The 13,055-nt window shown below is 49.9% G+C and overlaps 1 long non-coding RNA gene across 2 annotated transcripts in view; it reads right to left on the bottom strand.

Annotated features, from left to right (window-relative positions):
* The window catches only part of LOC138569617 (uncharacterized), a 246,091-nt gene that overhangs the window by 107,321 nt on the left and 125,715 nt on the right, over positions 1-13,055 (bottom strand). The gene's annotated exons all lie outside the window — the stretch shown is intronic.

Genomic DNA, 13,055 nt, shown 5'->3' with positions numbered 1-13,055 from the left:
CCCTTTCCACCAGTTTGGTCCTCAAGTCTCTCCAGCTCACCACTTTGTTTCTGACCCTAATATTGGGGCTGTTGCACAGTGCAGTTCCTGCAGATGGTGGTTCAAATATTTCACAAAGCCTTAAAGGAATCAGTTATCAGAGTACTTCCGAAGACAAGAGTGGGCGTTGAACTCTGCAGTAATTATGGACCAGTGTCTCACGTGAATGTGGACACTAGCATCCCCACGAACATTCTAACGAAGAAAGCTCCATCATCATGTCAGACTGCTGCACACAGATCAGGCAGGATTTGTAATATGCGGAAGGGCCAGTTGGCAGTCATGCTTCAATATTGCAATGAGTTACCAGCTCAATTAGCAAATCCGAGTATGATTGCCAAAAAAGCATTTGATAATATCTGTTGGACCTTACTCCTCTGCCTGCTTATGTATCTTCAGGGGAAGATTCACACACACACACTGTTGACTCTAGATTGCAGATCAATGCGGGATTCAAAGTAAATGCTGTGCTTTTTAGATGAAATCAAGATATGCTGCGAAACTAGGCCGGAATATGGCTGGGTGCCAGGATCTAAAAAAGAATGGGGGAGATCAATTGTGATGCAGATGCAACTGCGCGCGCAAAATTTGAGAACAGATCACTTCAATTTACAAGAAAGTATGAGCAGCATCAAAGACATCTGAATATGATTTTAAAAAGGTATGCAGAAAACTGTATCCTTACATAATTTTGTCTCTGTTTTTACTGCTCTTTTCCCTCTTTTTCCATGATCCTGTGGCTGCTTTTTTCATTCCATACTTTCTGCCTCCTCTTTCTCCACCCTCTGTTGGCCCCCCGCCCCCTGCCATTAAAACCCTGCGTTTGCTGTGTTTTTTCTCCATTTTGTCTCAGTTTTGCTTCTTTTCCTCCTTTATCTCCCCTTTGTCTGCATTTCTGCCGTTTTCCTCCTCTTTTCCCCCTTCTCTTTTCCCATGCTTCTGTATATCTCCTCCCTCGCCATGCTTTCAAAACCCTCCTAAAACGAGTGTCCCTCCCATGAGCATCATGAGAAAAGGGCTGACGTGCACAAGGGATTCAACAGGTACACCACCTGATTGGTCCTATCAGGGCCTTGAAAGGATCAATGGCCAACACTCCTGCACAACGCACCCCACATAACCAATGTGCTTTGCTCCTTACACACCCGGGTCCGGCACTCACACGCACGCCAGCACAGACACGCAAGGAACCACGCATGACGCGTATGTTCTGCTCTGGCCCCCGGCTCAAACTGCCGGGTGACCGTCTTTATTACACACAGCGCATGCGTGAGTCTCGTTGCCACTCGCCCATGCGTATCACCAGCGTAGGCACTACGTAACATCCCTCCTTTTTCCCCAAACAATAAACCACTTCAAGTAATGCACTCAACAGTAACAATCGAAACTTAAACTGACAGTCTTCCACCAGTTACGAGGCAGGGTCCATAATAAAGTCTTGGAACCTCTGCGGCGGCTTGCGCCCTGCCCGCCTCAGGTACCTGCGTGCCTCTGATGCGGGTGCCTCTAGTGTCCCTGGAGCCTCTGGCGGTCCATCGTCTCTCGGTGTCGATCCTGCATCTTCCTCTGGCCTCTGCATGTCGTTCTCTGCCGGGTTCGGCGCCACCTTATGCGCTTGAAGAACGACGCATTCCTGGTGACTGTCCCTCTGGCATTGGCCGCTGTGACCATAGATCCCTTGACGTGGGTCACCCCCAGCGGCTGTGCTTCGTAAGGTAACGACAACTTCCCTTCAGGCCTTCGATTACGCACCAGCACGGTGTCCCCCATTGCAATCACCTTCTCCGGTAGTCTTCGCCGAACAGTCTCTCGCTCGTTCTGGGTAGCCCTCTCTGCTCGCACCCGGTTGTTATCAATCTCTCCCAGATGTTGACCTTCAACTTCGGGTAATAGTCCTCGTGGAGCCCGCTTGAAAAGGGCTTCCGCCGGCACGACCCCACTGGACTGATGCGGGGTCGTGCGGTATTCGCGTAGGAAGTCAAACAGGTTGTGCCAGAGTTCCTCCCCTCCATTCAGCGATATGTGGAAAACTTTATTGAGCATTCGCATGAAGCGTTCTACCTCCCCATTTGCTCTGGGCCAGAGTGGGGTGACTTTCCGATGCTTTATCCCCCTCTCCTCACAGTACTGAGCAAACTGATGCCCCTGGAACGGCGCTCCATTGTCCGAGCATATCTCCAGGGGTAATCTATGGGTGGCAAGCATCTTTTCCATGGCCAGGATGGTGTGGTCACTGGCCGTGGACTCAACCAGCTCCACCTCAGGATTGCGCAACCACTGGTCTGTCACTGCCAAAAAGTACATTCCCCGGCCCGTGGACCCAAAGTCAGCATCTTTTCCATGGCCAGGATGGTGTGGTCACTGGCCGTGGACTCAACCAGCTCCACCTCAGGATTGTGCAACCACTGGTCTGTCACTGCCAAAAAGTACATTCCCCGGCCCGTGGACCCGAAGTCAGCATGCACTGTCCCCCATGGGCGTTCACTCCTCTCCATGGCCTGAATGGGTGGCCCTCTTTCCACTGGACTCGCTGCTTGGCAGGGGATGCAAGCCCTCACAAACTCGTCAACCCTGCTCTCCAGGTCCGGTAACCAAACTTTTAACCGTAGGCGTGCCTTCGTCTTTGCCGTCCCCTGGTGCTCTTTGTGGGCGAGCTGCATCACTCTGCCCACCAATGTCCGTGGGATCACGATTTGGTGGCCCCTCAGCAGGAAACCGTCCTCTGCTACCGACAGCTCGTGACGTGCCCTCCAGAGAGCCTACAGGTCTTTTTGTGTGCCGTCGTCCCTCCGGGCATTGTTCACAAGGACTTTGCGCCATTCCCCGCTGGCCACAGCTTCCTTGATTCTCAGGAATACCTTGTCAGCATTTCATTCGTCCGCAATCTCGTGGCGCGCCAGGGCGACGGGCAGCACCGATTCCACCATTAGGTGCACAGCTTCCACGCAGTCCGCCACCTCCGCCGAGTCCCTGGGCCGCCCAGCTCCTGGATGTCGGGACAGATAGTCCGCTGGGTTGTGCGTGCCAGGCCGATACAGCAACTTGACCCCGTACTCCATGAGTGAGAGCATCCATCTCTCGATGCGAGGTGGTGGATTGGACGATGCCCCCGACATGATCGGGATCAGGGGCTTCCCCGGGATGTAAATCCGAAAACGCTTGCAGCCCCATAAAATGGCTAAGGCTTCACGCTCAATTTGGGAATAGCGCTTCTCAGTTTCAGTGAGAGCCTTGCTAGCGTAAGCAATGGGCTGCATGGTCCCCTCAGGATCCGCCTGCATTAGGAACGCTCCTAGCCCTGCCGCGTTTGCGTCAACCACGATCTCTGATTCCCGGTCAGGATGGAAGTAGGCCATAGTCTCTTGCCCCGACAGGGCTTTCTTGATGGCAGTGAACGCCCTCTGTTCCTTCCCGGTCCAGGCCACGTCATTTCTACTGAGTGCCCGCAAGGGTTCCGACAGGGAGGCCAAATCGCGAATAAATCGTCCACAGTAATTGACCATCCCCAGGAAGCTCCTTATTTCAGGGGGGAACCCGGAGGGGCAGCCTTGTGAATGTCCTTCACCCTCTCCGGATCCGGGGAGATGCCCCCGGCTTGAAACACGAACCCAAAGAATTCCAGCCGGTCCTTCAAGAACTCACATTTTTGTTTGTGCAGGGTCAGTCCTAGGCTGCAGAGTCTTTCCAGGGTGTTCTCCAGGCGCTTCAGGTGTTCCGCTTCTGACCTTGCGAACACCAGAATGTCGTCCGACATGTTTATTACCTCTTTGAGTCCCGACAGGGCCCCCCTGATGGCATTTTGGAAGACTTCCGCTGCCGACGAGACCCCGAAGCTAAGCCTCTTAAACTGGTATAACCCCTTGTGAGTCTTAAAGGTGGTAATGTATCTTGACTCGGGGTGAAGCTCCAGCTGGTGGTAGCCAGACCTCAGATCCAGTTTAGAGAAAACTCTCGCCCCCTGAAGCTCGCCAACAATGTCATCTAGGGTGGGCGTGAGGTGACGTTCCCTTTTGATCGCCAGGTTTGGCAACCTCATGTCCACGCAGATGTGGAGTGCACCTGGCTGTTAGGCCTTTGGGGCGACCACGATTGGGGAGATCCAGGGGGTAGGGCATTCCACCCTCTCAATAATGTCTAAGTCAACCAGTGTCTAACTCCTCCTCCACATGTGCCCGCAGGTGTAACGGGATGCGGCGATGCTGGACTGCTGTTGGTCTCACCGACCCATCGATGTGGAGCCATATGGGGTCGGCCTTTAACTTCCCTATCCCTTGGAAGATCATGTCAAAGTGTTGGAGCAGGCGTTCCAGGTCTGTGTGATATACAGTGAACGTGAAGTGCACCATGTTCAGTGCTTCGGAGGCAGCACAACTCAGGAGGGAGTGTGGGCTGACGCTTGTGACGAAGAATCTTGCTTTTATCTTGCTCAGTCCATGAGACACAGGTGCCACAAACACCCCTTGGATGGGGAGTGGCGTGTCTCCCCCAAAGGCATATATCCACGCCTTGGATTCTGCCAATTCGGGAGGGCCTGGGAGTGCTTCATAATGTTCAGTCGCTAGCACACAGACAGACGCCCCCGTATCTATGAGGACCGGGGTGGGAACTTCTCCGATGTTTACCATACATGTTGGTTGTCGGCTTCCTCCGCGGCCTGTGGCAATGCTTGAAATAAAGAAGATTTCCTCCTCTTCCTTCTCCTCTTCTGCGATATTCAGGTCCTGCAGGCCTTGCTCGACAGCTGACACGCCCCTCACCCTCCGGGTATTGCTCCCCCAAACTCTTGCTGGTCCTCTCGAGGCTGCTACCGGTGTGGTTGCCTTCCACACCCTCGCGTAATGTCCTGGTGTGCAACACCGGCCGCAGACCCTCAACTTTGCTGGGCACTCCCCCACGTGTGGCAGGTCATACCCACAGTAGGGGCACGACTGAGCAGCACCAGGCGCTGGAGGGCCATCTCCTCTCTTTGGTGTCCATCTCGCCCTCCCTGGAGCAGAGAGTCCAATGGCAAATGCCTCTTCGCCCTTGCCAGATTGCATGGCTGCATCCATCTTCGCCCCCCTTGCCTCCGCCAGCTCGTAAGCTCTCCCCGTGTCTAGGATTTGCTGTAGAGTCAGACCAGGCTCTCTCAGTACTTGCCTCCTTAGCTTCCCTGAACTGCACCCTTGCAGTAGCTGGTTTCGGACCATCTCCTCCTCATTCACCCACCTGCAGGAGGTTGCCAGATGTCTCAGCCGCGCACAGAACTGGTCCAGCGATTCCTCTTCTTGCTGTCTTTCCGCGCACATGACAAATCTGTCAAAATCCACGTTGGCCATGGGCAGAAAATGATCTCGTAGGGCCTGCTTCACAGCGTCATACGTGACCACCGGGATATTGAGAGAGTCATAAATTCTGTGCACCTCCGTGCCTGCGGAGTACACCATGATGGCAATTTTGGCGTCATCATCCTCCTCCCCGGAGGCCCTGAAAAACATTTCTAGTTTCTTGTCCCACAGGAGCCATTTCAGCCCCATCTTGGATGGTGGACCCGTGGTGTCAAATTCAGGCATGGGGGCCAGTGTGCTGTGCATCCTGTGTGGGATGGGCACAAGGGCACCTTCCACCTCTCCTTCCTCGCCCATGCTGATGATCAGGCAGATTACTCACAGGTTGATGGTGATTGACAGTGTAGGTGTGATCCAGGCACCAGAGGGGATGATGTTACTCTAAACACCAGTGACTGCACCTGGAAGGCCTGTAGATGCCAAGCCTGGAAAGTCCTTAGCACCCTTGTAGATCTTCTTATTCCCTTCAAGGCAATGTTTTCCTTTTTCTTCTTTTTTTTTTGAACCCACAGCCCTGCAGTGAGCTAGAGCTGCGCGAGGATCCAAAAATTATTTGTAATGCGATGAGGATCGCAGCCGGCGCATGAGCGCCTTCCTGAGCCGCAACCGCTGCGATCCTTAATGACACAAAATGGCCGCCGGCCTTACGAGCAAGTTCGAATTGACACGGAGCATCAATTCCGACTGCGATGCTGTCGGAATGGTGATGGAATGCTCCTGAGCCTCCTCGTCGGCAGTGTTAGGTGGTGGGGGCTGCCCAGGGCCCCCACCGGCACTCACACGCACGCCAGCACATACACGCAAGGAACCACGCAGGACGCTGCTCGGGTCCCCGGCTCGAACTGCCGGGTGACCATCTTTATTACACACAGCGCATGCGCGAGTCTCGTTGCCACTCGTGCATGTGTATCACCAGCGTAGGCAGTACGCAACAATCAGTACATAAAAACTTGATACACTCTTCATCACAGAAGCATGACTTACCCCCATATCCTAAATGCCCATATCCCTGTCGACTAAAGCATCCAGTTGGTCCAAGGATTAGAGACAATGTGTAGTGACAGTAGCATTAGATGAAAACGCTGGGAAGAGTAGATCAAGAGAGTGAGCGTGAGAGGGCATTTGACTGAGATGATGGGAACTCAGAATAGGAAGAAGAGCGAGTAGAGGAAAGGTGTAAGTTTAAATCACTGAGGAGAAGGTAGGGAGAAGAAATAGAAAGGAGTGTACAGATTCGAGAACTCAAGTTGTCATACAAGCTAAGGAGAGGACCACGAGGTGGTCTGTGGAGGATAACAAAAGAGAGTGAAAGAGGTTTAGAAAAGGATAACATATATTCGAAAGAAGAGTAAAGGGGAAGGTGAATACGAGGAGGGGAGAGTGTGCAGGAGCGGCCATAGAGAATGCTGGCCCCACTGTCTTTGCCACATAGACACGGTGCATGGGAGAAGTTACTAGTGGAAGAGCAGAGAGAAGCAGGAGTGGAAGCATTGGAAGGAGCGATGCAGGTCTCAGTAAGAAAAAGAAAGTGTAGTGCGAACAGCAAAAAGAAATCAAGAGTTGAGTGGGACATGTTACAAATAGACTGAACGCTCCACAGTCCAATGAAACTAGAGAAAGTGGGGATGAAGAAATGTTCGGATAGATAAGAATAATTGGGTTGTGGGTACGGGCAAAAGAGCAAGAGGGAGATCAGATGAGAGTGATGAACATGGATTGTAAGTGTCATCTGGTTAGGAGCAGAGTGGTAGACAAGAACAAGTCCTAAAAAATAAAGAGAAAAATAAAGCGAATACAAGCAATGTGTGGTGGCATGAAGGAGGCTGCTAAGGAGTAAACATGGGAGATCAAGACAGGAGAGAGTATAACAAGTGGTAGAAATACAGAGAGAAATTATCAAGAAGGGGATATTGCGAAGTTCAGGCACCTGAAGGCGAGAACAGGGGCAAAGAGAGAAAGTAAAACACCATGCCTGCAGGGAACATGCAATGCCAGTGCTAGCCTATATAGTAGGCACAGCATCATGCAAGTGATATACAATGACAGTGCTGGGAAATATAGGCATGACATCAAAGTGATTTACAGTGGGACATATGGCATATACCGTTGGTGCTGTATTCTGAAAAGGATTTCCAGTGTTAACTGCTGACATATATTGTGGGCACGATATTATCAAAAAAATCTACAGGGGCAACACAGGCATATATTCTGGGTCCAGCACTGCTTCATGAAAGTGATTTCAAGTGCATATATTGTGGACACAGGCATCATAAAATATTGTAAAATGCTCCTATATACTGTTGTTGACCTGGCATATATTCCATTTTTTCACGTGTTACCCTACTACAGAACTGATTGTAAATTGATTGCCTTTTACCTCAATTTATCAGAAAGTGTGCAACAAATGCATTTCAGCCCATTTTAAAAAATTGCTTGGTTTAACCCCCTCGCCCCCTCCCTCCCTGGGTCCTCTTTGGCTGATCACGCTAATTTGAGTGATATCCGATTGTTTCTCCACTAAAAATATTCAGCAGCTGAACCAGACCTTGAATAATTAGAATGCTGGCACTACTTCAGTAGCTACTAACCTCCACTCCGCCCCCCTCGCCCCCAACACCAAAATCTGCATACAGCATTCCTTATGACGCAAAAGGCCTCATTTTTAATCCGTCAGTAAATGGCATGGAATGAAATAAACTTGCACAGACAAGCACTCAGCCCGTTTATTATGTTTTGTAACCTTTTTATTTAATTTCCTGGATGGAGTGGGGGGAATAGAGTATGACATTTGGACTGCCTCACTCCTGCTCCTTGAAGAAAAAACAATAATAACTCTGCCCGCATCTCATTTTGATGCAGGTGAAGAGGCTTGAACCCCCATTTCTTCCACCTGCTTTCTCTGCCTGTAAAGCAGGTGGGCTCCATAGGAAAGCCGCCCGCCATGCACATACATTTCCACATACACCCATGGCCACACGTGACACCATTTAGCATGTCTTAAATATTATCAGGACAGATTGTACTAAACTTTCTATGGGACATTGAGGTGGCCCTCAATTGAACATGAAGTTAATGTGTCTCAATGATCTCATCATAGCATGAAGGGAACTAGGGGACAGGCGAGAGAGAGAGAGAGAGAGAGAGATAGAGAGAGAGAGAGAGAGAGAGACAGAGAGAGAGAGAGAGAGAGAGAGAGAGAGAGGGTTCACCCTACCACTTATCTTGTAATCATAATGTTTTATACCAGCCAGTAAGATAGCTCAGCAGGTGAAGAGCTTGCACCAGCTATCTGTGTTCTGCCTACATAGCACAGGTCCAAACCTGAGCGGTGCCTACTCTGCCAATCACCCCCCTGATATCGATACATTGGGCCTCATTACGAGGTGGGCGGTAAGGGATAACTGGCACCGGTAAGGAGACCGGTGCCAGTAATCCCTTACCGCCCAATTCCGAGATCCCTTAGCGGGAATCACAAGGTATGTGTGGTCGGACCACACGTCCCTTACGGGTCCCGTTAGGGGACCAGGGCCCTAATTACAGGCCTGCCATTAGCAGGCCCGTAATAAGCGCCTTCCCCATTCCCATTGAGCCCTGTGGGGGCTCAAATGGGAATGGGGAATGGCATTTGGAATGGGGACTTACCGGGTCCGCCAAGGGCGGAATGTCCCGGTAAGTTCCCACTCCACCAGGTCAGACCCGGACACGATGTTGGAGGCAGCCATGGCACTAATTGCGCTAATTGCACCATGGCTACCTCCAAAGTCGTAATGAAGCCCATTGAATACCATTTAATTGGGTAACAAGAACATCTGTTATTGCAGTGGTTAGGCACAGGCTGAATCCGGCATGAAGTGCTTTTCTAAAGCGTGATATTATCTTGTCTCTCTTTTCCCCAAAAACCTGCAGACCATAGTTTAGAATCTTGAGCTGAACCGCCTTCCTAATATGGCGCCAGTGGGCTGAGCATCATGTAGGTCGGCTTCTAGATTTCACTCTGTAGACTCTCATGCCTTATAATCCTGTTTTTTCTTGGGAATTCCCACAAACTGGGAGTTGCTGTGGACATGCTGGTTGGTAAGAACGACCAAAGCTCTGAATGTCTCCACTCTAGAATGGGTCGTGGTTGAAACGGATGTTCTCTGCCAATTTAGCATCCTCTTCTCTGCTCTTTTACAGCCAGGGCCGGCCTTAGGGCAGGGCGGGCCGGGCGACCATTAGCCCCCTGCCATGCCAGCTCAGTGGAGTCTTTCAAGGGCTCCCCTCAGCTGGCATAGGGGGAGAAGGCGCGGCATCCGTCCTTTTGTTATTAAATGCGCCTGTGGTGGTGGAGCGCATTTAATAACAATAGGGTGCTTATAGCACCCTATTCAGATGATTACCTCCCCGACGCGGGAGTGAGGCGGTTTGCATTGGAACGGGGAGGTAGAACAAAAATGTGGCGCATCCTGAAACCCCTCCACCCCTCCCTCTGTTCACCAGGGGCACGCAGGGAGGGGGGGTGCCAATTCGCCCAGGTGGCTGCTGCCGCTAAGGCCGGCCCTGGCTACAGCTTTCCTAGGCTCACTCACTGCTTTATTCATGTGTTTCTAAGAAGAAGCACAGCTTCCCTTGATTCTTGAGTTATTATTATGTTATGTTACTGGGTTTTATACAGCGCACTGCTACCATTTTCATTGCCTCTATCCGCTTTTTATCAGCTATAGACGGTGCCTATGTATCTATCACAGACACATGCATTTTGAATTCTCTTCGCGCCGAGCATCAGCGGCTAGTTGACTTTTTAAGGAGTGTAACAATGCAACCTGCTCTCCAGGGTGGCCTGCGCAGCAGCTTATGCGCAGGCCATTAAGATGCTCAGCATGTCAGTGGCATGAGGCGTGCATTCCTTTTAGGTTATCCCATTGCCTCAGTGATTCCTTCCCGCTTGCAGAAAGAATGTGCACCACGCGCTTCTAGGGTTGCCTCTGGAGGCGCGCGGCTACTGCAGACTCTCAGATCCCCACCGCGCATGCGCTGGAACTGGGTGTCAAAAACGGTGGCTCTTACGTCAGAGGCATTTGAAATTAATTATTCATGGGAGTTAAATCAGGCACTTTATTGAACAAAGCTCCGTAGAGAGAGAGCTGGCAGACCTTTCTTGTAGCATATAATTACCAGAGTCTCCAAGCACAGATAAAAGGGGGTATTATTATCCACATGAAAGGTACTCATTTGCACAACCTCCGAAGCTGTGCCATCAAATCTGAACTCCACAGGTTGTTCACGGTGCTCTGCAATAGGGACATTGGCCCATTGAGCTGTCTTAGGGGGAAACATTTAGCAAAAACGATGCTATGTCTGAGGTAAGATAGAGTTCCCAATGACTGGTACGTTAGGCACTTAAACCTCACTGTCTTAACTATATGTTGAAGGCCTGGCAAGGTCATTACAAAAACACTGCACAGGTGCGCATGCACTTATTAGTCAGGAAAAAAGTGCCAGAGGGCAAACAAATATTCTTTCACTGTATTTTTGCACAAGGGCAATGCTTGCCCCACTGGTGATTCCCCTAGTGCGAGAGGGCAAACAAATATGTTTTCACTGTATTTTTGCACAAGGGCAATGCTCGAGTTGCCCCACTGTTGATTCCCCTTGCACTGGTGGAACGTTTCTGTAATACTGCCCCAGATTGTAGTTGGGTTGTCTATCAGGGAAAGGGCTATGCATGGGAGCCACAGGTCATTCACAGGAGGGGTGCTCAGTCAATCAGGTGGCTGGAAACATGGCCGAAGTATAGTGTGTACCCACGTTTTCTCAGCCACCCGAGGCCCTTTACCATGTGATGCCATATTGATCGTGGGGAGGTAACAGGGAGCTCCTTCACCCACCCCCTCTCTCCCTGCCCACTTACCTGCTGGACCAGAACTTTCTTACGCCAATCACTGTGCTCCATCCCATCCTCGGCCCCAGCCAAAAGATCCCTTTCCTACTTCCTATGGCAGAGGCCATCTTTTTTTTGTAACTTAAGATTGGGCTTGCGCATCATATGCGTAGCCCATCTCCATAAAATAAATAATAACAATAACACTATTCGCACCCTGGAAAGGAGCCCAAGGGTGTGAATAGCTTTCACCCGCTTTTCAGGGGACGTGCATGGCCGGTAACTGCCCTGAGCCTTCGCTGAGGCCTGAGTGAAGGCTGGCAGGTGGGTACTGGCCAGGGCTGGTCTTAGACCAGATTCCACCCCAGGCAGGAAGCATCCTTGCTGCCCCTACCCCAAAAATGAGAACATAAATTGCATGTTCATTTTTTTTTAAATAGGACACCCGAATGAAAATGCTATACAAAATGGATACATTAGATACTAGGTGACAGTCTTAGAATGTTACGTGTATTATGTGTTCAAAGAATTTCTTCTTGACTTTGCCCTTGTAAATTGAAGCACAGCGTCAGATAGATCGAGAGACTGACCAATGTCATTTTCAATTGATCAAATAGCCAGCTATGTCAGGCTTCCATTGGCCATTGTTGAACAGAGGTACGTTTTAATGAGCTTCTAAATAGGTGCATTTATTTTGCCAATGGAGCAACAGAATGAGGGTGCATACACTTTCAAAATACATCGGATTCATAAGGGAAATTGTGTGTAAACTTGGAAAGGTGTAGCTGGTGTAGACTTCAAGAGGGGCATCTTAAAGGCACTGAGAGGGGGCTGCTCATTGGCTCATAGGGGGCTTCGCCCTGGCTCAGAAAAAAGCCCTAGAAGCTTGCAGAGACCCCAGGTGCTAGGCATCGCACGCACCGCTGCTGACGGCGGCAGCAGCATCTTAGCTGGCCTTTGGTGCTACTGGTCACTGCTCCAGTGCCCAAAGTGAGAGGTTTCATAGCACTTTGTACAATTACAAATAAATGAGGCATGATAGCAGTCGTTCTGGCGCCCCTAAAAGCTGCTGGCACCTCAGGCAGCTGCCTGTACTACCTGATGCAAAGACCGGTCCTGGTACCGGCCCTCTATGACCCCCGACGCTGGGATTACAGTGGGATATTGTGGGGAATGGATGAAGGGTGAAATGGCCAGATTACTGTACATTGCACAACTCTACTATTCCGTGCTTATGTAGAACTATTAGTTGGTTCGGCACATGTGCAGGTTTTTCCATACATGGGATTTCACAAAATTCCTCCCACTGCCGAGTGTGAAAAGCTACCTGCACAATATAGCTTTCCATGGATTCCAGAGAAGCAGAATTCAATGGCACTGCTAACATTATGTAAAATGTTGGAGGTTTTTGTTTTTTGTATCAGATATGGGTACTTCCCAATTATTTTTGTTCATGGGGGACTAGTTCCAAGTCAGGAAGAAATAGTAAGCACAAAATAGAATGGGACACTGGTTTACCCCTCTCTTTACTATTCACACAATTTGTGGTTGCACTACTTTATGCTTCATTTATTTCAGCATTTAGTCAACAAAGGATTATGTATTCAAAATATAAATGTTTTCATTTTTAGTTAAAGGTTTTTTTGTTATTTATAATAATATCCGTGGTTCAAAACCATTGTACAAAACAAACATATTTAATATAATATTCGTTAAACGAAACAAAGACACTCTAAAAAAGTTGTGCCTAGGTGTTAGTAGGATGTGACATAAACAATAAAAACACACCACATCTACAATACAGTTTTGATGCATTTCATGAAAGTCAA

Source organism: Ambystoma mexicanum, chromosome 2q (genome assembly GCF_040938575.1).
Source record: "Ambystoma mexicanum isolate Mex_15411 chromosome 2q, UKY_AmexF1_1, whole genome shotgun sequence".
Classification (NCBI taxonomy): domain Eukaryota; kingdom Metazoa; phylum Chordata; class Amphibia; order Caudata; family Ambystomatidae; genus Ambystoma; species Ambystoma mexicanum.
The sequence above is the reverse complement of the archived record's forward strand: the minus strand, read 5'-3'. Positions and strand labels throughout refer to the sequence as shown.